We start from the raw sequence: 25,843 nt of genomic DNA, 5'->3' as shown, positions 1-25,843 counted from the left end.
CATAATGACACATACAATAAAATGAACACACTTTTTATCCTGTATGGCAAAGACTATAAAAAAAGCAAATAAAAACTGAATTAAATTCCACACCACATGTCAATATTATCGCTGTTTCTGCTGTGAAATTCCACACAAAAATATGCAATAAAGCCTGCGTCAAAACCCACATTTTTGCAAATGCTTTTTTTGTTCAATTAGCCTCCCAAAAGACAAAATAAAGTGATCAAAAAGTCATATGTACCCCAAGAAGGTGCCATTAAAAACTACAGCTTGTCATGTAAGAAAACAACCCCTTACACAGCTCCATCCATAGAAAAATAAAAAAAGGTTATGGGTCTTTCAACTCAATGATGCAAAAAACAAATTAATTAGCAAAAGTGGAAACCCCCCAAAAAAGTGTTCTTTCACCCTGTCCACCCAATAAAAAATTAATAAAAGTAGTATGGAGCCTCAGGTGTAATAGCTGCAGGTCTGGAGAGTAGTCGGGGAAGAGCTAGGAGTCAGCAATGGGGAGTCTCGGTTTGCAGTACAAATGGATGAGGCGGGTAATGTAGTCAGAAAAAAAGCCAGAGGTCAGCAATGGGAAGTCTTGGTTTGCAGTACAATGGATGATGCGGGTAGCATAGTCAGATGGGACGCTAGAAGTCAGTATCAGGAGGTTTCGTTGCAATAGCAGAGGAGCAGGCAAAAGTGGAGCTTGATTAGTCAATTGTGAGGAGCAGTATAATCATGTGCTGGTGCATTGGCAGGGTTAGGCTTTTATAATGAGCCCAATCAGGAACAAAGGCAGGGTCAGGACCAGGAGGCAGGAACTAGATAACTTGAATCATAGAAGAAGAGAACAAGGCTGGGAGTCATGCAAGGTAACTGTCCACAGATTGGATTACTGTCAGTTATACAATACATTACATGTATCCCTAAATGGTACCAATAAAAGTTACAGTTCGTCCCACTACTAACAAGCCCTCAAACGGGTAAATCTCAGAGACAAGAAGAAAACAAAGAAGGGAGGCAAAGGATGTGCTATCAGGAGGTGCTAGAAATTTCAAGAATTATCAACAGATGACACAAAGTGCCAAAGAAGAATACTCTCTCCTGACATAGTTGTGCCAGAATGAGCAAAACGTCATATAATCACTTCAGAATTGAGCTAAACAACCCAATAGATGTGCTTACACTGAGCTACAAGCCTTTTCTGGTCCATCAGTAGAGCTGTCCCTTACACTTTAAACCAGACTAATATTGCAAGTACCATAAGGACAACCAGCCATTTAGTGCTACTCACTAAGGGCTGCGTCACTGTACAATATTGAATTTGGATATTTGAGTTGCCGTGTACAGATAGGAAGATGTACAGAAAATATACTCATATATAGAACATATACCAGAGAAAGCAGATAAACTATGGAGTCACTGCCTTTTTTTAAAAAAAATCAGATCATTTTCCTAAAGTTATATTTTTGCATATAATTACCCTTTAATTTCTACACATTTCTATGCACTCAATACAATTCCGATGCTCATTGACTTTCAGAGAGAGATATGATTGAAATCATATGCAACATTGCGACCCATTGATCTTCGCTAATATGTTTTAAATCTTCCCATTTTTATTTTACCTTCATTGGGAATTGCTATAAATAGTAATAAATCATCTGCCTATGTAAATAAGATATCACACCCTTCATAGCTGCAGAACACCCAAGTAAATTCACCAAAAGGTGTTGAACCGTAAGCACAGATACTGACCAGGCTTGAGGAGCAAGCACATGTCATAACTGAAGACACTGGAAAAAATAACTATGGGGAACATCATAAAGCTCTCTAAATTCTTCAAAACTATAAAAACTATATTCAGAATGTACCTGTTCCAAAAAGACTATCCGTCTCTTCTCTGGCAATTTTGGGTTCCTCCAGAGGGGTGTATATAGTAAATCTATCTAACTGCAAAATCTGCTTACATGTATTACATAATTTAATTGTCAAAATTTTTGTTAGTTATAACCCCTTTTTTTCTTCCTTTCTTCTCTCCCTCACATACCATTATAGGGGGACTACAACCTGTCATTTTAGAAACTAATCTACTATTCAACCCCACCCAGTTTCTTTCTCCCCACCCCTACAACTGTTGTAATTGAGACGCCAAAAAATATATCCAAAAATGTGGAATTGACAACTCTCCAGACTGTTTATCCCTTTTAAGGGTCTCTAATTTTATTCTAGCAGATTTCTTAATACATATTGAACTCCTAAATATCATATGAACTCTAAAAGAATATTGTGATGGAATCCAAACTGGAGAGTTTTGAAGTATATAAAGAAATTGTGGCATCATAACCATTTTAATAAGATTCCCTCTGCCAGTTATCAACAACTGGAGACAATTCCAGACCTTAACCTTGTCTTTGGCCGCCTGCAGACAGCCGGGTCGGATCCAGCTGCGAGAAATATCGCAGCGAGACCCGACCCGTGCCCCTGCAGAGAGCTCTCACCTGCTCCCACAGCTCTGGATCTTTCATGTGCCAGCTGCCCTGTGTGCAGGGGGCCTTTGAGCTTTCATACCAATGGAAGCAAATTGCAGAACTATAGTCTTGAGGCTTAGAAGATACCACAACTCCCAAATATTTGAATTCCTTGACTATTTGTTCTATCATATGTTACAATGAATAGTCCTCCAGCAAGGGATCTAAATAAAGAATTACATATTTTGCCCAGTTAATAGTAAGACCCAGCATCTTACCAAATATATGAAACATTTACATAATAGGACTTATTGATCCACTTACATCACCCATATACAACAACAGATCATCTGCATATAATGAGATACATTCCTCAATTTCTCCATACTGTAATCAAACTATATCAGGTGATCACCTTATAAAACCAGCCAGGGGCTCAATTACCAAGGCAAAGAGAAGAGAGGACAGGGGACACCTCTGCCTTGTTCTCCTCTCTAACATCATCGATTCTGAAATATGACTATTTGCCTTCACTATTGCCCCTGGCAATGAATAGAGCATTTTAACACATGCCTAACATTTCTCACCAAAACTTATTCTATGACAAATGGCCCACAAATAATTCCACTCAACATTGTCAGAAGCTTTGACAGCGTCACGTGAAAAAACAGCCCTGCTCCCACAAACTCAATAATTCGCTTGAAGATTCAGGTATAATCTACTCAAAATAATAGCAGTTGATTTATTTGCCATAAATCTGGACTGATACTCATGTATTAACCCCTTAGTGATAAAGCCTGTTTGCACTGTAGTGACTGAGCCAAATTTTGGAAATCTGACATGTGTTACATAGAATAACTGCGTTAAGGTTTTGCATACCTTAGTGATTCTGACTTAGTTTTTTAGCCACATATACTGTATTTAATTTAGGTGGTAAAAATAGACCAATAGAATTTGTGTATATTTATTTAAAGTGACAAAATTGGGAAAAATTTGGGAAAAAATCTTATTTTGTCACATTTTCAACTGTGATATCTGAAAGATGTGCAAACATACTGCACACATTTTTGATAAGATATATAATTCCTGTTGACTTTTTTCTGGCGGCACATTTGAAAAACTTTGGCCTTTTTTTTAACCATTTAGGAGACGTACAAATTTAACTGTACTTATCAACGTTTTGAGAAACACTTTGTTTTCCTACACCAAGCCAAGATTGCAAAGGCTCATAGGTGTCAGAATGATAGACACCCCCACAAATGACCCCATTTTAAAAACCACACCCCTTAATATATTCACTGAGTATTTTGTCATGAGTATTTTGACCCATGAGTTTTTTTCAGGAGTTAAAGACATATTTTTTTCTATATTGCACATGAAATTGAGGATTTACAACCCAAAATGGATACCTCTGTTTGTCCTGTGTTCAGAAACATACCCATTGTGGCCCTAATTTTATGTCTGTATGCACAACGGCGCCAAAATCGAAAGGAGCAGCCGGTGGCTTTCAGAACCAACATTTTGCTTGAAGGTGTTTTAGGCCCCATTGCCCACTTGTAGAGCCCTTGAGTGGCCAAAATGATAGAGAACCTCCACAAACAACCCAAATTTGAAAACTGGATCCTTTATCGAATTAATCTAGGCGTGTACTGCGTATTTTGACCCTACAGTTTTTGAATGGATCTAAGCCAAGCGGAAGGAAAAAGGTACGATTTTCATTTTTTTGGCAATTATGTCATTTTAAAAAACTCTTTTTTGAACAGCACACATATGAATGAAGATATTCACCTCAAAATGGATACCCCTGCTTGTCCCATCTTCACAAACATACCCATTGTAGCCCTAATCTTATGTCTGTATGCACAACAGAGTGCAAACCAAAAGGACCATTGAAGTTCAACTGTATTTTACTCTTACGTGATCGCCATTATCTGTTGGATAACGATGATCATGTGACTGAAGACCACTCACTGCGGCCCTCAGTTACTGCTCCAAGCTCTCGGTTACCTTAAGTAGCCTGGAGCAAGGAGATTTAAAATCTCCCGCCCCCCCTCCCCCAGCTTCTACACTTGCGCTGAAGTTGGGGAAAGGTCTGCAGATAAAAATCCCATTGGGGACACATCGCTGGAGGCCTTAGGTAAGTAATTTCACCTCCCCTCATGAATCGGATCCGTGATAGGAGGCAAAATTGTAACTTTTTTTCACTTTTACGTGATCGCCGTAATCCATTGGATAGCGATGATCACGTGACCAATAAATGCATACTGTGGACCCCAATGAAATCTTCAGGCTCTCTGCTATGTTTGGTAGCCAGAAGCAGGGAGATTTTAAATTACCCGGGCAATCCACGGCTTTTGCGCATGCATCTGCTATATTGGCAACGGCGCATGTGAAGAAGGCGGGGTAAGGTCCGCGGATAAATCTGGGGGCCTTAGGTATCTAATTTCATCCTCCCTAACGGATATGATCGGCTCCTCTTATGAGTATTTTCACCTCCCTTCATGAATCCGATCCATGAGGGAAGATGAAACTTTAACTTTATTTTACTTTTTTAAACTTTTCCATGATCGCCGTTATCCATTGGTCACGGCAGTCCCTGGTTACATTTCGTGCGTCATGAGATTTCAAAAGTTCTGGGACAATACGGCTTTCTGCTCATGCATTGACATTTTTTCCTCTGGTGCGCATTCACAGAAGACGGCCGTGGGCCCTTTCTGGACCAGATCATCACAGGACATGGTGAAGGACAGGGGTGAGTAGTTTCAGTGCCCCTCATGGTTGCCCTTCTCAATTACAGAGAGAAATAATATCTTAGGGTATGATCAGACGAGCTTATATTTGCGCGTACATACGCGCGCAGAAAACCGCATGTCTATTAAAACCATGTAGTTCCTTTGAAGTGTTCATATGCTCGTGTTTTTACTGCATGCGAATGCGCGCAGCAACGAAAAAAGGACATGCGTGGCTGTTTGGTCTGTACTGCGCTGCTCTTTACATTGGCTCATATGGGACACGCAGCACGGGAGTCCGGTCGTGTGAACGACCCAATAGACAGCAATGTAATTTTTGCCAGAACATCAGAGTCCTGCTGGTGAAGGCCAATCCCAAGAGGTGTCTGGGCAGGGCAGCCCATAAAAAAGAGAAAAACAACCGGGGTAAAAAATCACAACAAAACACACATAAGAAGCCAAAAAAAAAAAAGGTAAGAATAGGAAAAAAAAGGAGTATAAAGGAAGAATCGTAGTAATCAAAAGTTCGCTGGGACGCCAAAGAAATCGTGTGGCTCACAACTATCAATGCATAAAATACTGGCACCGTGTATATTTGCTGGGATGCTAATACAGCTCAATGTATGGAGCGCATCTATGTGCACTCCACGCAGCCAAATTCACAATTTCGAACACGCATATCACAAGCACGGACCTTCGTTCACGCGCATTTTTCCTATAAAAGCCTGATCTTGCCCCTCCCTCAGTGCAAGATTATTGGGCTCTTTGCCTTGATCAAATGTCACCCCCTAAGCCTGCTCCTCTCCTGCAAACATGACTACACAATAAAAACTCTTTGCTTTCATATGACTACACTTTCTGCATCATCCAATGGTACTGCAAATGAGACTACCCAGTAACGACTCCTGGATTCCATCTCACTATGCTTTCTGCCTCATCCGTTGGTACTGCAAACGTGACTACATGGTAACGACTCCTGGCTGCCTCCTGACTACTCTCTGATCCCTCGCTGCTACTACACCCGTGGCTCCTATCCACTGCTGGTAAGATGTTAAAAAGCCAGCACAGTAGAGTTCAAAACACCACCTCAGAAAGAAAACCAAGCTAGCAAAATAGCATAACAGTTTGCAGCTCTTCTGGTGTGTCTCCACTGCTCACATCATGCTCCAGGCCTCACCCTGCTTGAGTCAGAGCTTTTCCTAAAATCTCTTTAGTATTGCCTAACTTATGCTGAGCATTCACCCTGACAAGGGTGACCCTGACCTCCAATCTAATCCTGTAAGCCCCTACAAGTTCCTAGAAAAGGAACAGGGATAGAAACCAAACAAGTAGTTAGGCAAGATGGGTCAACAAACGGAGGGAGAAGTCAAATCCTGGAAGTTATACAGAGCCGTAGTCAGAAGGAATAGCTGAGTCTGAAACCCAAGTCATAGTGGAGTCAAAATGTCGAGAAGAAAACTACAAGGAATAATCTGAGTAACTAAGTCATAGTCAAAAGTCCAATAGATACGCTTAGCAAATACTTCCTGACTGAGGCAGGAGAACCAGAGAAACATCACAAGCATAATATTGCTGGCAACATCAGAAAATGAAGGGCCAATTTTAGTACACTTCCAAAACCTCTGATAGGTTGACTTGGCTAATAGACAGCCCAGGTCTGAAGGAAAAACAAATCTGCAGACAAAAGACTGAACAAAAAATAAACAGAGCCTTATTTTCATGAGATCTAAACTCAATTCTGCGTATAGACTTGTCCTGCTAATGAATTGCTGTTTGGTCTTTCCAAATAAAGATGGAATTAAATAATATCACACTGTTTTACAGTTCAGATGAGTATGTCCAACGGACAGGCAACCCCAAATTTTAACTTTTATTATTTATTTGGTATGATAAGAAAAATATTCTAAAGAATGAAGAGTTAAACTTATAGTACCAGCAACAGCAAGCATAAAAAACACAAAAACATGAAATACATGTCAATATATCCTGCTAATTTTATCAGGATCCATCAATCTCAGAGGTAAAATAGAGCAGATGAGTTTGATTTTTCTTCACGGTATTCTCTGTGTCATGTAAAGGAATGCAGGATGTCTGATTGATGGCCAGACACATTTATTGGCCACATAAGTCTCCTGGTATTTCTATTACAAAATGTGTTTATTAGAGATGAGCGAACACCAAAATGTTCGGGTGTTCGTTATTCGGAACGAACTTCCCGTGATGCTCGAGGGTTCGTTTCGAACAACGAACCCCATTGAAGTCAATGGGCGACCAGAACATTTTTGTATTTCGCCGATGCTCGCTAAGGTTTTCATGTGTGAAAATCTGGGCAATTCAGGAAAGTGATGGGAATGACACAGTGACGGATAGGGCAGGCGAGGGGCTACGTGTTGGGCTGCATCTCAAGTTCACAGGTCCCACTATTAAGCCACAATACCGGCAAGAGTGGGCCCCCCCCCTCCCAACAACTTTTACTTCTGAAAAGCCCTCATTAGCATGGCATACCTTTGCTAAGCACCACACTACCTCCAACAAAGCACAATCACTGCCTGCATGACACTCCACTGACACTTCTCCTGGGTTACATGCTGCCCAACCGCCCCCCCCCTCCCCCCCCCACAGCGCACACCAAAGTGTCCCTGGGCAGCCTTCAGCTGCCCTCATGCCACACCACGCTCATGTCTATTTAGAATTGCGTCTGCCATGACGAGGGACCGCAGGCACACACTGCAGAGGTTGGCACGGCTAGGCAGCGACCCTCTTTAAAAGTGGCGGAGCGATAGCCCACAATGCTGTACAGAAGCAATGAGAAATAGAATCCTGTGCCACCGCCATCAGGAGCTGCACACGTGGGCATAGCAATGGGGAACCTATGTGCCACACACTATTCATTCTGTCAAGGTGTCTGCATGCCCCAGTCAGACCGGGCTTTTTAATTCATAGACACAGGCAGGTACAACTCCCTATTGTGAAGTCCCTGTCGACCCACAGCATGGGTGGCTCCCTGGAACCCACCGGCGGTACACAGAAATATCCCATTGCATTGCCCAACACAGCTGAGGTAGTAATGTCGTGCTTAATGCAGGTGGGCTTCGGCCCACACTGCATGCCCCAGTCTGACTGGGGTTCTTTATAAGTGTACAGATGTAGTAAAAACTCCGTGTGCACCTACAGCATGGGTGGGTGCCAGGAAGCCACCGGCGGTACATAGAAATATCCCATTGCATTGCCCAACACAGCTGAGGTAGTAATGTTGTGCTTAACCCTTTCCAATCCAATTTGTATATGGTTTTCCTAGGGGGCTTACTCTTTTTCTGCTGTTATACAACGGCGCTATATGCTGGCTAAAGCCAGTACTGCATGAGCTGACACGTAGGATAGGCTCCGACAGCAGAGAGGCTGGCAATATACAGTAAGAGAACCCCGACGGACGTCTACCAACAACGGAGCTGTACAGCCTTAAACCCTAATGTCTTCACAGGTCACACAGTGGACTGGAAAGGGTTAATGCAGGTGGGTTTCGGCCCACACTGCATGCCCCAGTCAGACTGGGGTTCTTTACAAGTGGACACATGTAGGTTAAACTCCCTGTGGACCCACTGCCTGGGTGGGTGCCAGGAAGCCACCGGCGGTACATAGAAATATCCCATTGCATTGCCCAACACAGCTGAGGTAGTAATGTCGTGCGTAATACAGGTGGGCTTCGGCCCACACTGCATGGCCCAGTCAGACGGGTTCTTTAGAAGTGTACAGATGTCTTAAAAACTCAGTGTGCACCTACAGCATGGGTGGCTCCCTGGAACCCACCGGCGGTACATAAAAATATCCCATTGCATTGCCCAACACAGCTGAGGTAGTAATGTCGTGCTTAATGCAGGTGGGCTTCGGCCCACACTGCATGGCACAGTCAGACGGGTTCTTTAGAAGTGTACAGATGTATTAAAAACTCAGTGTGCACCTACAGCATGGGTGGCTCCCTGGAACCCACCGGCGGTACACAAAAATATCCCATTGCATTGCCCAACACAGCTGAGGTAGTAATGTCGTGCTTAATGCAGGTGGGCTTCGGCCCACACTGCATGCCCCAGTCAGACTGGGGTTCTTTACAAGTGGACACATGTAGGTTAAACTCCCTGTGGACCCACTGCCTGGGTGGATGCCAGGAAGCCACCGGCGGTAAATAGAAATATCCCATTGCATTGCCCAACACAGCTGAGGTAGTAATGTCGTGCGTAATACAGGTGGGCTTCAGCCCACACTGCATGCCCCAGTCAGACGGGTTCTTTAGAAGTGTACAGATGTATTAAAAACTCAGTGTGCACCTACAGCATGGGTGGCTCCCTGGAACCCACCGGCGGTACACAAAAATATCCCATTGCATTGCCCAACACAGCTGAGGTAACGTCAGCTGTAATGCAGGTGGCCTAAAAATTAATTTGATTACACTGTAGGCGAGGGCCCACAAAAATTGCTGTATCAACAGTACTAATGTACATCCCAAAAATTGGCCATGGCCAGCCAAGAGGGCAGGTGAAACCCATTAATCGCTTTGGTTAATGTGGCTTAAGTGGTAACTAGGCCTGGAGGCAGCCCAGTGTAACGAAAAATTGGTTCAAGTTAAAGTTCCAATGCTTTTAAGCGCATTGAAACTTATAAAAATTGTTCTGAAAAATTATTTGAGTGAGCCTTGTGGCCCTAAGAAAAATTGCCCGTTCAGCGTGATTACGTGAGGTTTCAGGAGGAGGAGCAGGAGGAGGAGGAGGAGGAATATTAGACACAGATTGATGAAGCAGAAATGTCCCCGTTTTGGATGGTGAGAGAGAACGTAGCTTCCATCCGCGGGTGCAGCCTACGTATTGCTTACGTATCGCTGCTGTCCGCTGGTGGAGAACAGAAGTCTGGGGAAATCCAGCCTTTGTTCATCTTGATGAGTGTTAGCCTGTCGGCACTGTCGGTTGACAAGCGGCTACGCTTATCTGTGATGATTCCCCCAGCCGCACTAAACACCCTCTCCGACAACACGCTAGCCGCAGGACAAGCAAGCACCTCCAGGGCATACAGCGCTAGTTCAGGCCACATGTCCAGCTTCGACACCCAGTAGTTGTAGGGGGCAGAGGCGTCACCAAGGATGGTCGTGCGATCCGCTACGTACTCCCTCACCATCCTTTTACAGTGCTCCCGCCGACTCAGCCGTGACTGGGGAGCGGTGACACAGTCTTGGTGGGGAGCCATAAAGCTGGCCAGGCCCTTAAAGACTGTTGCACTGCCTGGGATGTACATGCTGCTCGATCTACGCACATCCCCTGCTACCTTGCCCTCGGTACTGCGCCTTCTGCCACTAGCGCTGTCGGCTGGGAATTTTACCATCAGCTTGTCCGCAAGGGTCCTGTGGTATAGCAACACTCTCGAACCCCTTTCCTCTTCGGGAATCAGAGTGGGCAGGTTCTCCTTATACCGTGGATCGAGCAGTGTGTACACCCAGTAATCCGTAGTGGCCAGAATGCGTGCAACGCGAGGGTCACGAGAAAGGCATCCTAACATGAAGTCAGCCATGTGTGCCAGGGTACCTGTACGCAACACATGGCTGTCTTCACTAGGAAGATCACTTTCAGGATCCTCCTCCTCCTCCTCCTCCTCCTCCTCCTCCTCAGGCCATACACGCTGAAAGGATGACAGGCAATCAGCCGGTGTACCGTCAGCAGCGGCCCAAGCTGTCTCTTCCCCCTCCTCCTCATCCTCCTCATGCTCCTCCTCCTCCTCCTGTACGCGCTGAGAAATAGACAGGAGGGTGCCCTGACTATCCAGCGGCATACTGTCTTCCCCCGCCCCCGTTTCCGAGCGCAAAGCAGCTGCCTTTATGGTTTGCAGGGAATTTCTCAAGATGCATAGCAGAGGAATGGTGACGCTAATGATTGTAGCATCGCCGCTCACCACCTGGGTAGACTCCTCAAAATTACCAAGGACATGGCAGATGTCTGCCAACCAGGCCCACTCTTCTGAAAGGAATTGAGGAAGCTGACTCCCACTGCGCCGCCCATGTTGGAGTTGGTATTCGACTATAGCTCTACGTTGTTCATAGAGCCTGGCCAACATGTGGAGCGTAGAGTTCCACCGTGTGGGCACGTCGCACAGCAGTCGGTGCACTGGCAGCTTAAAGTGATGTTGCAGGGTGCGCAGGGTGGCAGCGTCCGTGTGGGACTTGCGGAAATGTGCGCAGAGCCGGCGCGCCTTTACGAGCAGGTCTGACAAGCGTGGGTAGCTTTTCAGAAAGCGCTGAACCACCAAATTAAAGACGTGGGCCAGGCATGGCACGTGCGTGAGGCTGCCGAGCTGCAGAGCCGCCACCAGGTTACGGCCGTTGTCACACACGACCATGCCCGGTTGGAGGCTCAGCGGCGCAAGCCAGCGGTCGGTCTGCTGTGTCAGACCCTGCAGCAGTTCGTGGGCCGTGTGCCTCTTATCGCCTAAGCTGAGTAGTTTCAGCACGGCCTGCTGACGCTTGCCCACCGCTGTGCTGCCACACCGCGCGACACCGACTGCTGGCGACATGCTGCTGCTAACACATCTTGATTGCGAGACAGAGGAGGAGGAGGGTGCTTTAGTGGAGGAAGCATACACCTCCGCAGATACCACCACCGAGCTGGGGCCCGCAATTCTGGGGGTGGGTAGGACGTGAGCGGTCCCGGGCTCTGACTCTGTCCCAGCCTCCACTAAATTCACCCAATGTGCCGTCAGGGAGATGTAGTGGCCCTGCCCGCCTGTGCTTGTCCACGTGTCCGTAGTTAAGTGGACCGTGGCAGTAACCGCGTTGGTGAGGGCGCGCACAATGTTGCGGGAGACGTGGTCGTGCAGGGCTGGGACGGCACATCGGGAAAAGTAGTGGCGACTGGGAACTGAGTAGCGCGGGGCCGCCGCCTCCATGATACTTTTGAAGGACTCAGTTTCCACAACCCTATACGGCAGCATCTCAAGGCTGATGAATTTTGCTATGCGGACGGTTAACGTTTGAGCGTGCGGGTGCATGGCGGCGTACTTGCGCTTGCGCTCGAACACTTGCGCAAGCGACGGCTGAATGGTGCGCTGAACTACACTGCTGGATGGGGCCGAGAACAGCGGAGATGAGGGTGTGGGTGCAGGCCATGAGGCGGTAGTGCCTGTGTCCTGAGAGGGGGGTTGCATCTCAGTGGCAGGTTGGGGCACAGGGGGAGAGGCAGGGGTGCAAACCGGAGGCGGTGAACGGCCTTCGTCCCACCTTGTGGGGTGCTTGGCCATCATATGTCTGCGCATGGTGGTGGTGGTGAGGCTGTTGGTGTTGGCTCCCCGGCTGAGCTTTGCGCAACAAAGGTTGCACACCACTGTTCGTCGGTTGTCAGGCGTCTCTGTGAAAAACTGCCAGACCTTAGAGCACCTCGGCCTCTGCAGGGTGGCATGGCGCGAGGGGGCGCTTTGGGAAACACTTGGTGGATTATTCGGTCTGGCCCTGCCTCTACCCCTGGCCCTGGCCACCGCACTGCCTCTTGCAGCCTGCCCTGCTGATGCCCTTGACTCCCCCTCTGAAGACCTGTCCTCCTGAGTAAGCGTTGCACACCAGGTGGGGTCAGTCACCTCATCGTCCTGCTGCTCTTCCTCCGAATCCTCTGTGCGCTGCTCCCTTGGACTTACTGCCCTTACTACTACCTCACTGCAAGACAACTGTGTCTGATCGTCATCGTCCTCCTCACCCACAGAAAGTTGTTGAGACAGTTGGCGGAAGTCCCCAGCCTCTTCCCTCGGACCCCGGGAACTTTCGAATGGTTGGGCATCAGTGACGATAAACTCCTCCGGTGGGAGAGGAACCGCTGCTGCCCAATCTAAGCAGGGGCCCGAGAACAGTTCCTGGGAGTGTTCCCGCTCCTGAGCAGGTGTCATTGTAGTGGAGTGAGGAGGCTGGGAGGAAGGAGGAGCAGCAGACAGAGGATTCGGATTTGCAGCAGTGGACGGCGCAGAACTGCGTGTTGACGATAGGTTGCTCGAAGCACTTTCTGCCATCCAGGACAGGACCTGCTCACACTGCTCATTTTCTAATAACCGTCTCCCGCGTGGACCCATTAATTGGGCGATGAATGTGGGGACGCCAGAAACGTGCCTCTCTCCTAATCGCGCAGCAGTCGGCTGCGACACACCGGGATCAGGAGCTCAGCCTGTGCCCACACCCTGACTTGGCCCTCCGCGTCCTCGGCCGCGTCCACGTCCTCTAGGCCTACCCCTACCCCTCAGCATGCTGTATTACCAGTGATTTGATTTCACAGGCAGGAAATAAATTGGCGCAAGACTGCAGGCCAAATATAATTTTTTCCCTTTTTGGAAAACGAAAGGCCCCACTGCCTCTAGTGAATGAATAATCTAAGTTTAATAACTGTGCTGTGTCCCTGCTAATGTGTCACAGAACGTGAGGGTAGCAGAGTTATTATAACTCTGGCAGAGCAGGTATTTTTTTTCCCAATTAAGGAAAGCAAATGGCGAAGCCAGCAGTAAAGCGTAGCTGGGTGCGTATGATTTAGCAATGTTTTTCACGCAGCTCACACGTGTCCACCGCCCGTAAGGACGGACAGAGGCTGGACAAATAGATTTGTTTCCACTTGTTTTTCCACCAAAAGGCAGCACTGCGTATATTCAATGAACATGAGAAGTTTAATAACTGTGCTGTGTCCCTGCTAATGTGTCACAGAACGTGAGGGTAGCAGAGTTATTATAACTCTGGCAGAGCAGGTATTTTTTTTCCCAATTAAGGAAAGCAAATGGCGAAGCCAGCAGTAAAGCGTAGCTGGGTGCGTATGATTTAGCAATGTTTTTCACGCAGCTCACACGTGTCCACCGCCCGTAAGGACGGACAGAGGCTGGACAAATAGATTTGTTTTCACTTGTTTTTCCACCAAAAGGCAGCACTGCGTATATTCTATGAATAATAACTGTGTTGTGGCCCTGCCTATACAATTCTTTCCCTGCAGTATCAATGGAGGGTGGAATGCTCTGCAGAGGCGATTTTGAGAAGCCCAAAAAAAATGCAGCACAGCTAACAGCAGCCTGGACAGTACTGCACACTGATAAATATGGCCCTAGAAAGGACCGTTGAGGTTCTTGAAGGCTACACTCACTCCTAACACTCTCCCTGCCTATGCAGCACTTCTGTCCCTAATGCCAGGTGCAACGCTCTGCAGAGCCGATTTTGAGGGGAAAAAAATGCCACTGCTAACAGCAGCCAACACACAGCTATCAGTGGCCCTAATAAGGACCTTTGGGGGGTCTTGAAGCCTACACTAACTACCAATTCTTTCCCTACAGCAGCTCCGGTATAAACAGCACTGTCCCTCATCTAACTCACCAGGCATCTGAGGCGAGCCGTGGGAGGGGCCGACTTTTATATTAGGCGAACACCTGATCTCGCCAGCCACTCACAGCAGGGGGGTGGTATAGGGCTTAAACGTTGCAGGGGGAAGTTGTAATGCCTTCCCTGTCTTTCAATTGGCCAGAAAAGCGCGCTAACGTCTCAGGGAAGGAAGTGAAAGTAACCAGAACACCGCATGGTGTTCGTTACGAATAACAAACATCCCGAACACCCTAATATTCGCACGAATATCAAGCTCGGACGAACGCGTTCGCTCATCTCTAGTGTTTATCAAAAAGTGCCAGAATCGACTTTACCAGAAATGTGCATAATTGGTCAAGTGAACACGTATTTTTCAAAGGGGAAAGAGAAATAAGCAGCGGCTAGGTGCGAATGGCAGCACCTTATCTCCCACAAGAACTTGGAATAATGGAACACAACCTGCTTGATCATTCTTTCTCTTGACATCTGCCTTTGGGGAAGAGTCGGGAGGTCCCCCGTACACATAAGGTCCTGTGATCCAGCCCAAAATCTGTAGGCTCAATCAATTTTTTTCTTATGTGTACAGCCAGTATCAGGTCAGTGGCTGAATGCTCCTTGGTATAAGGCTGCTAGCTGGTTCAAACAGCTAGTGCAGCAATCACTGACTACTTCATCTATGTCATGCTATCTGAGAAAAATAATGCTGGATTTAAGAATAGACCAGTTCATGCTGGTTTTCTGAATATGTGAATATTACTTTATTTTTTTTATAATATAATACAATAGTAGTATTTGAAGGAACTAGTTACTCACTTTTTATGGTTCAAAAGTATTTTATTCAAACTGCATCATCCCACTGTTTATAGTATATTCATAAAATTGCAATGAAGATAGCATTAGCATAAAACTGTATCTGCTTTAATTTGTACAAAAATTTAGCAATTTATGCAGTGTATTTAATTAACTCTCCCGTCTATGACCCTCCTGTTGGACCATGGAACACAGAAATGGAGATGGCAAAGATAACCTTATATAGAAGAAGGAGACGAAAAAGTATGGTATAGAATACCTTGAAGGAAAGAAAGGTAACAGAGACTCAGGGATAACTAGTCCGGTTTGATCAGGAATCAGCCATAAGCATAACATCCCATCATCATTAGCGACCTACTGACAGATGGTAATTTAGGCTAAATTAGGGCACGATAGCACCACTAGTGAGCCATGAGTTAAGTCCTGGTGAGGATCGAAACTATCCAAACAGCCCATGTGGAGTAGAATTTTGTATATTTTAGATCTTCTTTAGCACACAACTCTTCCATGTATTTTAGGTTGTATAATGCTTCCAGACACATCAGCCTTGAAGAAGGAGAAGTAGATTTCCATTGCCTGGGGATAATCTGCCTCATGGCAAGCAGAAAGAACCTAAAGAGAGACTCCTTCATTTGTGCCAGCGAGCCTGGAATCATTGTCAATAGAGCAACCTCAGGTATGAGATTAATCATTGTTTACATACTGCAGTATACAAGGTGCCCACCTCCTGCCAAAGAGGATGGATTAGCGGGAATGACCACAGATGGATCTGTGTCCCTCGATCTTATGCGCATCTCCAGCACATACCTGGATACGGGGGGAAAACCTTAGCTAACCCAACGGGAGTCTTGTACTATCGTGTTAAAATTTTATATTTGAGTTCCTGCATCAAATTCATTTTATGGGTCAGGATGTATGCCTTTCTCCATGACTCCCCTGAGGACTGCCACCCAAATCCCGCTCCCAAGCTAGCTCGAGTGACCTGCCCCCCTCCGCGGTGTCCTCTTCCAAAAGCAGTTTATATAAGACTGAGATTTTCATTGGATTATCTAGGGCTGTCAAGCACAGACTCTCAAAAGGGGTCATAGCCTGCCCTAAATGTTGCAAACTGCCCAAGGACCTAATGTAGTGACAAAGCTGTAAATACTGGTGCCATGCTTTAGTCAGGTGGCCCCCACCTCCAAAATCTCCTGTAAAAGCTTAAGCCAGGAGCCGATGAGCAAATCCCGAACCTTAGAAACTGGATCCGCCTGTCAAGGCAGAGCCCCAAAAGAAGGCCGGGATGTGCAGTTTACCCACCAGCGGGGTAAGACGTCCTGATCGTGATATCAACCCCAGTTCGGTGGCAGTCCCTATCCAGCCTCAAATTAGATTGTCCAAAAATGGGGACAACCCTTAATCCCTATGTTTTCCTCTTCCTGTCAGCCAGAGACAACCCAGCCCCCTAAATGGGGCCAGATCCTGTTCAGCTTCTTCCTGACTTTTTAAAGTATTGTGTGCATTCTTACTTGCTATGAAAGTGTCTTCATACAAGACTTCACTGCTTTATTACTGAATTTTATAATATCCCCAGCAGAATTTTATTGTATGCTTGCTTTATTACTGTTAAAAGAAGCACAGATGGTTCACAGGGAATAAAACTGATACATTCAAACGGCTTAATGTTATGCAACATATCAGTACGTTTCACAAATGTTTCTACATAGTTTGTTTACAGATGTTTCTAAATTGATACAGTATAAGGTGTTATAGTATAATAAAGGATGCATGAAAGGCTTAGCTAAACCGTAATACTATGTGGGTATAATAAAGGATACATGAAAGACTTAGCTGAGTGCACTAGTCAAATAGGGTAGGGTTCCATGTAGCAGCCACTGAGTCAGTGAGGTTCACAAACGAATTAAAAGGACTGTCCTGCTATGACCTATCATTAGGATTGGTCATCAATCGTTGCTTAGCGAGGGTCCATTGCTTGGGATCCCCACCCCTGTCGATTAGCTGATCCTGAGACGGAGCCAGATGTCCACATTGGTGGTCAGATCCGAAAGTGTAATGGACGGCATTATTCCCATTGATTTTCTCTAATGTGAATGTTCGGCTCAGCTGCATTTACAGCGAGGGGAATGATCAGCTAATCGGAAAAGATCCCGAGTGACAGACCCCTGCCAATCAATTATTAATGACCTATCCTGAGGATAGGTCTTTAATAGGGATGAGCGAGTATACTCGCTAAAGCACTACTCGCTCGAGTAATGTGCTTTAGCCGAGTATCTCACTGCTCGTCCCTGAAGATTCGGGAGCCGCTGCAGCTGACAGGTGAGTCGCGGCGGGGAGCAGGGGAGAGCGGGCGAAGAGAGGGAGAGAGAGATCTCCCCTCCGTTCCTCCCCGCTCTCCCCCGCAGCTCCCCGCCCCGTGCTGGCCCCCCGAATCTTCAGGGACGAGCAGGGAGATACTCGGCTAAAGCACATTACTCGAGCGAGTAGTGCTTTAGCGAGTATACTCGCTCATCCCTAGTCTTTAATGCTCCAGAACACACAGTTACATCATAGAGGTTTGGGTTTTGTATGGTGGAGGATCAGGAGCTGATCCTGCTTCATACAATGTGGGTGCCAGCTGTTTGTGAAAGCTGACACTCACCTGTAACAGCTGCAATCAGCACTCTCACTGATTGTGGATGTTAACCCTTTAATTGCCGCTGCAAATTCTGACAATGGCATTTAAATGCCCCAAAATGGACCCCACTCGATGAGATTGCGAGGTGCCATTTAGTTGCCATGGCAGCCGGGGGGCCTTCTGAATGCCCCTAGGGTTGCTATTGCAAATTCCTATGACCTGTGTCTTGGCTTGATTGACTATCCATCAGACTGTGGTATAATGTAGTACTATGGTATTACACTATACTGCAGGAGTGATCAAACCATCACAAATTCAAGTTTAAAAAAATTCAAGATTTAAAAAAATGTAAAAGTTACTTTTAAAAACCTTTATTAATTAAGAAAAATGAAAGGTAGTAAAATTTTTAAAAAACAACCTTTTCCCATATTTATAATAAAATCTAAATAAAAAAAAACCAAAATCCTATTTGGTATTGCTGCTTCCATAAAAGTGCAATCTATCAAAGTAACACATTATTTATCCCACATGGTGAAGATCGTCTGAAAAAAACAACATCAGAATTGCACTCCAAGAAAAATATTAATAAAATCTGATCAAAAATTTATATGTACTCCAAAATGGTACCAATAGAAATGACAGGACGCCGCAAAAACAATGCCTCACACAACTGTGTCAACAGAAAAAGAAAAAAGTAATGGCTGTCATAAGATGGCAGCAGAAATTAATTGTATGCTTTTCGAAAGATTTTTTTTTAACCCCTTTAGCGTGACTACCCACTAGCGTTTTTTTCTGCTGCAAATTGCGTTGCATTGCTTTTTTAACATTAGAAAGTCCCATTCACAATTGGAAAAAAAACGTAGCGAATTCGCAGCTGAAAAAAAACGCTAGTGGGTAGTCACCCTTAGGATGCGGCCCTTTTTTTTCTTTACGATTTGTTTTTTCCTCCCTACTTTTAAAAAATCATAGCTCTTTTATTTATCAATCAACACAGCTGTCTAGAGGCTTGTTTTTGCAGGAAGAGTTGTATTCTTCAATGGTGCTATTTAATGTACTATATAATGTACTGAAAAAGGGGAGTGAAATGGAAAAATAATACAATTCCACTATCCAGACACTAGAGCAAAAATGACATGATTACTTTATTCTACATGTCAGTACAATTACTGCAATATTAAAGGGTTTTTTTGCTGTACTACTGATTTTTGAAAGATATTTCATTTTTTTAAATTTTTTTCTGCCACCATCTTCTGACAGCCACAACTTTTTATTTTTCTTTTGAAATAGTTGTGTTAGGGCTTGTTTTTTGCGGGACATACTGTAGTTTTCATTGGTACCATATTGAAGTACATACACCTTTTTGATCACTTTTTATAACATTTTGTCTCAGAGACGGGGTGACCAAAAAAGCTAAATTCTGACTTAACAGCTAATGGCTGGGACAGCGTTCAGCCCGGAGCAATCACTGCTAGGCTTGAATCTCCACCCTGTTTGTTGGAAGATTATGAATGAAGGATAGTTTGATGCTGTGTGGGTTTGTAGGCACCAGGTAAGGCTTTTTTCACATTGTGTTATCCAGTATGCATCAGAGGCATTCATAAGGACAGTTTCCTGAAGTTTATCTCCAATGGATGGCACTACATAGGCAATTAGGCAAACGTCCATGAAGCCACCCTTAAGAAGTGATGTTTCTAAAATGAGTAGGTTTTGTGGGCTCTTTGAAGGAGAATCCAGCTGTGCTTGATTCAGGCATAACGTTTTTGGTCAGCCATCTTGACTTTGTTAACAAAGATCTTTGTGTGAACTTGTTTTATAAACTACCTTGTGATAAGTGCAGTAGTTGTATCTCTGTATTGACTAAGTGTTCTTCAGCCAGGAACTGAGAAAAAATTATTTGACTTCCTGACTTATCATTGATCACTAGACATGCCCCGAGAAGATGCTTAATAGTATGATGTAAACGAAAGAACACTATATATGCCATTGAGATAGTTATATATTACATGTATTGGCATATTAACAGCCTACATTGGAGACTTGCATAGAGAAGAATAGTCTGATTAAAAAGCACTAAAAAAATAACTTAATTATGTTAAAACGTACTGTATCTTTGTGTAATGTAGCATAAAACCCCCTGTAAGGGCTCCTGCACATGAGTGTAAGTGCAAATACGCTCGCTCCTGCGCAACGTATTTCCACAGTGAATGGGTTTCTTTTACGCATGCAATGTCATATATTTTTTTTTTTTATTGTTCATAATAGCTGCGCATTTGTGCATGCTTTAAACTCTGCTAGTAATACATCATTGTTATATCCGCTTCAAATGTACAATAACTGCAAATGGGACTTACAAGCAGACATCCAACAATGACTGACAAACACCAAACCCCTTACCTAAAATACCAACACGCATAAGCAGTTGGAATAGCTGAAGTACGTTTCAGGTATTGGTTCATATAGTGACCAAGATACTTAAGCTCATGAGCCCACGACAAGAGTCCTCATCTCATGAGTTCCTACTCTAACAAGACAACTCAAACCCCATGGAGTCCTGCCTGCAAGCGGGGCAATAGGGACAGTCCCATGCTGGAAACTAGGAGCTTCGCTTGCCAGAGATGGCAGGACACTGTTCACACCAACAGACGAGGGAATTCCATCCAGAACCTCATGCATGCAGCAGAACCAAGCAACACATATATGGCTCCAAAAACCAGGGTTCTGAAAGGAATGAGGGGAAAGATAAATGATCAGCCCTCTAGCAAGAGCTGGAGCAATACACACCCAGTCAGCTCAATCATCCCACACCTGTGGAAGTGTGCTTCAGGAAACCCATAGAACTACAGGTCCCAGGAACACAACGTGACAAACATACTGTCATCACTGACCAAGCCCCCGTAATTACCCCTAAATATCCATCATGTGTGGTGCGACACTATTCTGCGGTGCTTCTGGTACTTTTATGGGTTTGTGAGAGTTGCTGAGGTTGGAGACATGTCTTCTGATGACGAGGATGTTCTTTTGCCATGGTTTCTGTTGCGCAGATTTGGGCTGTCAAGTGAGCTGGTGGACATTGTTCCTAGAAGGAGGAGTGGGCAGTTCTGGGTTCATCTTCTGGTGTCACAGCATGCGCAAAAGCGGCACTTCCATACCCTTTATGCTGACTTGAGGCACCATCCAGAAAAGTTCTTCGACTTTCATTATTTGTTGATCCAGTGTAGTGTACAGAAGTTAGTGTACAGAACATTCTAGATATTTCTGAGTGATCTATGTATGTCTTGTGCTTATGTAATGTCAGTGTCTTCTATGTCAGTGAATATGATGTGTATTGCATAGCTGCAGCACTGCATGGGTTGCTGTCTGGGTTATGGCTGAAAATGTATCTTTTTGTATGTCATGTGACCTTGTTTTATATATGCGGTTGCAAGGTGCATGAGTGAGGTCGTTTCTATCAGTTTAATACTTGGAGTGATCATGAGAGGAATCCGTCTGCACACAGACACCTTCAGTCTGTGTGTAGGAAAGATGGAAGAGGCAGAGAGAATGCCATATGTGTGTCCTGGGCCCAATCTACCCAGGCCTCTATGCTGAAGACCAGGAGAAACCGCAAGTCTGAGAGAGCCCACCGTGCAGCACTGAGTGCTTATCTTAGAGCTTGAGTGTGTACCAGTAGAGAGTTTGAGAGTGAGAAAAGAAAGAGTAGCCAAGAACAGAAAACCAACAGATAACTTGACCTGTAGAACTCCTCTGTCATCCCGTGATTCCTCCCTGTCACACTACGAGTCCTCCTGCACCAGTGTCTTGACGGTGGATATAAATTTTTGTTGGACTGTTTTTAAGTTGTACAAGGTTGTTCTTTAAGTAAACGGGCTTTCCTGACTGTTCCCGGTTCAGCCTTTAAAAGTTACCTCTGTGTGTGTGGACTCTTTATTACACCTGTGGAATTCACCGCAGAGGACAGAATAGTGGCATCACCCATGACTACAGACTGAAGGTCCTCAGTTCCTTGGATGGGTCCTCTTGCTACCCTTGGGTGGGAGATGGTAGAGTCCTGTGACAAGGCCCAAACTCTACCCTGCTGTCTCCTAGGAGGTACTATTAATACTTGGGCAAATATAGGGGACTCTGTTACTACTGGAGCCACTATGGCAGGCACTATTACTACTGGGGCCACTATAGGGGGCACTTTTACTACCTGGGCCACTAGTGGGTGGTCACTGTTTCTACTGAGGCCCCTATGGGGATCACTACTACTATTGGGACCACTATGAGGCGTCACTATCAGTACTGGGACCACTTTCGGGGACCCTATCACTACTTGGGGCCACTCTTATCACTTGGATTACTAGGGGGATCACTTACTACTGGGGCCACTATAGGGGACCCTATTACTACTAGGGTCAGGATTACTACTGCGATCACTTTGGGGGGGGTCTCTATTACTATACAATCTTACAATTACGATCGGCCTTTTGAAGGCAACCATAAGGCTGATGTGACCCTTGGTGAAAATGAGTTTAACACCCCTGGTGTAAGACATGACTGGTGGGCCAGACTACAAATAGAATTTGTCTGTTGTCTGTAACCTTGGAGACACATAAGTATGAATGGGAGCTGCGTACACAAAATGGTAGAACAGACTGTTTGCAAAGTTGGTTCAATTTTTATTTTAAATGATGAACTGATGGTTCTTACAGTGTATGTAGCCTTTTTGTCGTATATCTGAACTTGTATAGTCTTGGTATTAGCTTCATCCCTTCCACATACTGTACAGTATAACCAAAATGAAGCCTTTTTTTTCTGATAAAATATTAATATCGCTTCTCTAATCACTTGAAACCAACTGAAATGCCAGGCTATAGATCTGTGATTGCAGTGTGTCCCCTGATTGTGGAAATCTTTAGCTTGTAATTGCAGCTCATTTCGTGACTTGTCACATCCATAAACATTAACAGATTTACATACTGACAGGTTCCCTCTTTATAACTTCTCTCTAGAAGTGCGTCTCGTCAGGAGGAACAGATGAAGCAGAGTGTTCCTGATGGCAAACAAGCAATGATCGTATCCAAATTACTTTATGACGAACCTTAACCCTTTCCAATCCACTGTCTGACGTCTAAAGACATTATGATTTAAGGCTGTACAGCTCTGATGTTGGAAGACGTCCATTGGGGTTCTCTTACTGTATATTGCCAGCCTCCCTGTGGTTGGAGCCTATCCAACGTGTCACCTCATGCAGTACTGGCTTTAGCCAGCAGATAGCACCATTGTATAACAGCAGAAAAAGAGTAAGCCCCCTAGGAAAACCAGGATACAAATTGGATTGGAAAGGGTTAAAATGTCTCAAACTCTAGGAAACACATTTATGCCAGAGATCATGGAGAATGAATCCAATATGGTCTTCAGTGACTGAACTGTTAACGGAATTCCGAGCCATATGAAAAAAAGTGAAAAAAACTATGGTTTTTAAAAAGTAAAAAAAAACAATGGGTAAAATTTACTTCAGGCTCATTCACATGGATGCAAGCCCAACTTTTTTGCGCTCTGACTGAGGCTTTTTGTGCCCATATCGGTGTATTATACTGTACTTTTTGCCCCCACAAGGCATGTTCATTTACCATTTGAAATGGCTACCTAGTTCCAGATGTGTTTTTTTTTTCCAGCAGATTTTTTCCTTGCATATTCAACATGCATTTGCAGAAAGATAGAGCATGTTCAATCTTTTTTTTTGCGTAGCCGAAAATTTGCACGCAAAGTATGCACATGTGAACTAATCCAATTAAATCAATGGGTTCTATTCACTGCGCAAATTTTGAATGCTTCAACTATGTCCATGTTTTAGATGCCGATCTAAGGGTCCTTAGCCAATTATCGTTTGAACGAGCAAGTGATGTCACCTCTAACTCGTTTGCTCTCGTACGGCCTGTTTAGACAGGCAGATACATCATTGGCTCGTTCAAACGAGAATAGTTCAGAATCATTCAGTCTTTCAAATTTGCCTTATAAGGGCTTATTCAGACGACCGTATTTACGCAGATATTTTGGTGCATCAAAAAAAAAAATCGCCCATAAAACGTGACCATGTGATTTCAAAGGGTTCATTCAGATGACCCATTTTTTACAGCATAAAATAAGTGTGCCGGGAAAAATAGCATTTACGCGCCCTATCTTTTGACGTGATACACAGCAAACTCGCATAGGCTTCTATGAAGGCTAGAAAAAAGAGAGGGAGGGAGTTTCTCTGCGTACAATGCTGAGAAAAGGAGACAGCTTGCCCTAATTAGGCATTATTGGTAATTCCGAGGATTTCTGCCAATCGCTGGTTTCCATCACTTCTACGTATAATGTAATATTCACACAGCAGTGCCCTGTGTGAATGGCTTGAAAAATGCGAATAAAGATCGGTACTTGATCGCTTCAAATCTTCATTCATGCAATTATACAGTGCGCAAACATAGAAACGCAAACGTGAAAGTACATACGATCTTGTAAAGTAGACCTAAGGGCAAAAACCCATCGCCGTAGGCGCAATTTCGCTTGGCGGCATGGAGCGCAGTTGAACCGGGGAAATTTCTTCTCCCTCTATGGCTCTTTAAACTCCATGCCACTTCACAGGAGTTTGAAGATAACAATGCGAAGACAGCAGCTGCCCGATCTTTCAGCCCACTGGATCTCTGTAGTAGCTCAATGTGTTCCGTCAGGACTGCTAAGTTGTGTAGGAAATTATAGTAGCAGTGTTTCTGGTGCTACATGGTACATGCACACACACAGCTCTACTACACCACACAGATCACAGACACAGCTTGGCTCCTCCCACAGCAGTGATGTCACCACAGGTCCTTCAGCCCACCAGATCTCTGTGATGGTGGTAGGTTGTTGTCTTCTGTCAGGACCGCTGAGCTGTGTCTGAGATAAAAACAGCTTAATTGTATTCTCAGTGTATTATTTTTATTCTCCTCCTTCAAGAGCCCTAACTGTGTTGTTCTTCTGTAGGTCAGATTCTGTGTTTTATATATGTTGTAGGGCCTTTGATGGCGTCACCAGGGGGCGGAGCGATGACGTTACCAGAGGCGGAGCATCAGAAGCACTCACTCACATACTACAGACATTGGTCGTTAGTAGTTTGATAAAAATGTGATCTATTGAAATCTTGACAAGGAGAGGCCGACAAGTTCCTGCCCACATGACTTGGAGCTCCATTCTGTGCTGCACATGTGCAGCCTTGTAAAGGCCACCTAGACACGAAGCCTACACTGAGGAACTGACAGGGTAGAGTTGGCACTTGTCACGGTGGCGCTACCAGACTCCTCCCCAGAGGGACGCACGAAGCCTCAGTCCAAGTACTGCTAAGCCTCTTCCAGGCCATGCTGGTGTGACTGTGGTAGACTGTAGATATGTCATGCATGACACCACCGTTCCTTTAACACACAGCTTGTACCCGGCGGTTAAATGAAGAGAGTCCACACACACAGTTGAGACTTGATAACTCGTTCACTGGGAATGGGCAGTGAATGGTCAACTTTACTTGAAGCTTACGGATTACAGCTTGACACCAATGCAGGAAAGACAGAGACTGTGAGGTCAGGGAGGAGACACCGGTCCTACAGGCCATGTTATCTATAAGGTACCACTCCTAGAAAGGGAACACTCTGGAGGAGGATGGGGGTAGGAACACTCCACAGACACTCACTCAGTACTTGAAGACAACTCTGCACAGCGGACTCCTCACTTCACTCGTACTTCAGAGGCGGTTCCTGGCATAGAAGGACATCAGAGTACCTCTCCTCTTCTTCCATCTCTTAACTACATGAGGGTTGAAGGTACCCCCATGTGGCCGGCATTCTCGCTCCTCTCTCAACCGTAGAAAATCAGAAACTCCCTT

The sequence above is a fragment of the Eleutherodactylus coqui genome, chromosome 4, assembly GCF_035609145.1.
Source record: "Eleutherodactylus coqui strain aEleCoq1 chromosome 4, aEleCoq1.hap1, whole genome shotgun sequence".
Classification (NCBI taxonomy): domain Eukaryota; kingdom Metazoa; phylum Chordata; class Amphibia; order Anura; family Eleutherodactylidae; genus Eleutherodactylus; species Eleutherodactylus coqui.
The sequence above is the reverse complement of the archived record's forward strand: the minus strand, read 5'-3'. Positions refer to the sequence as shown.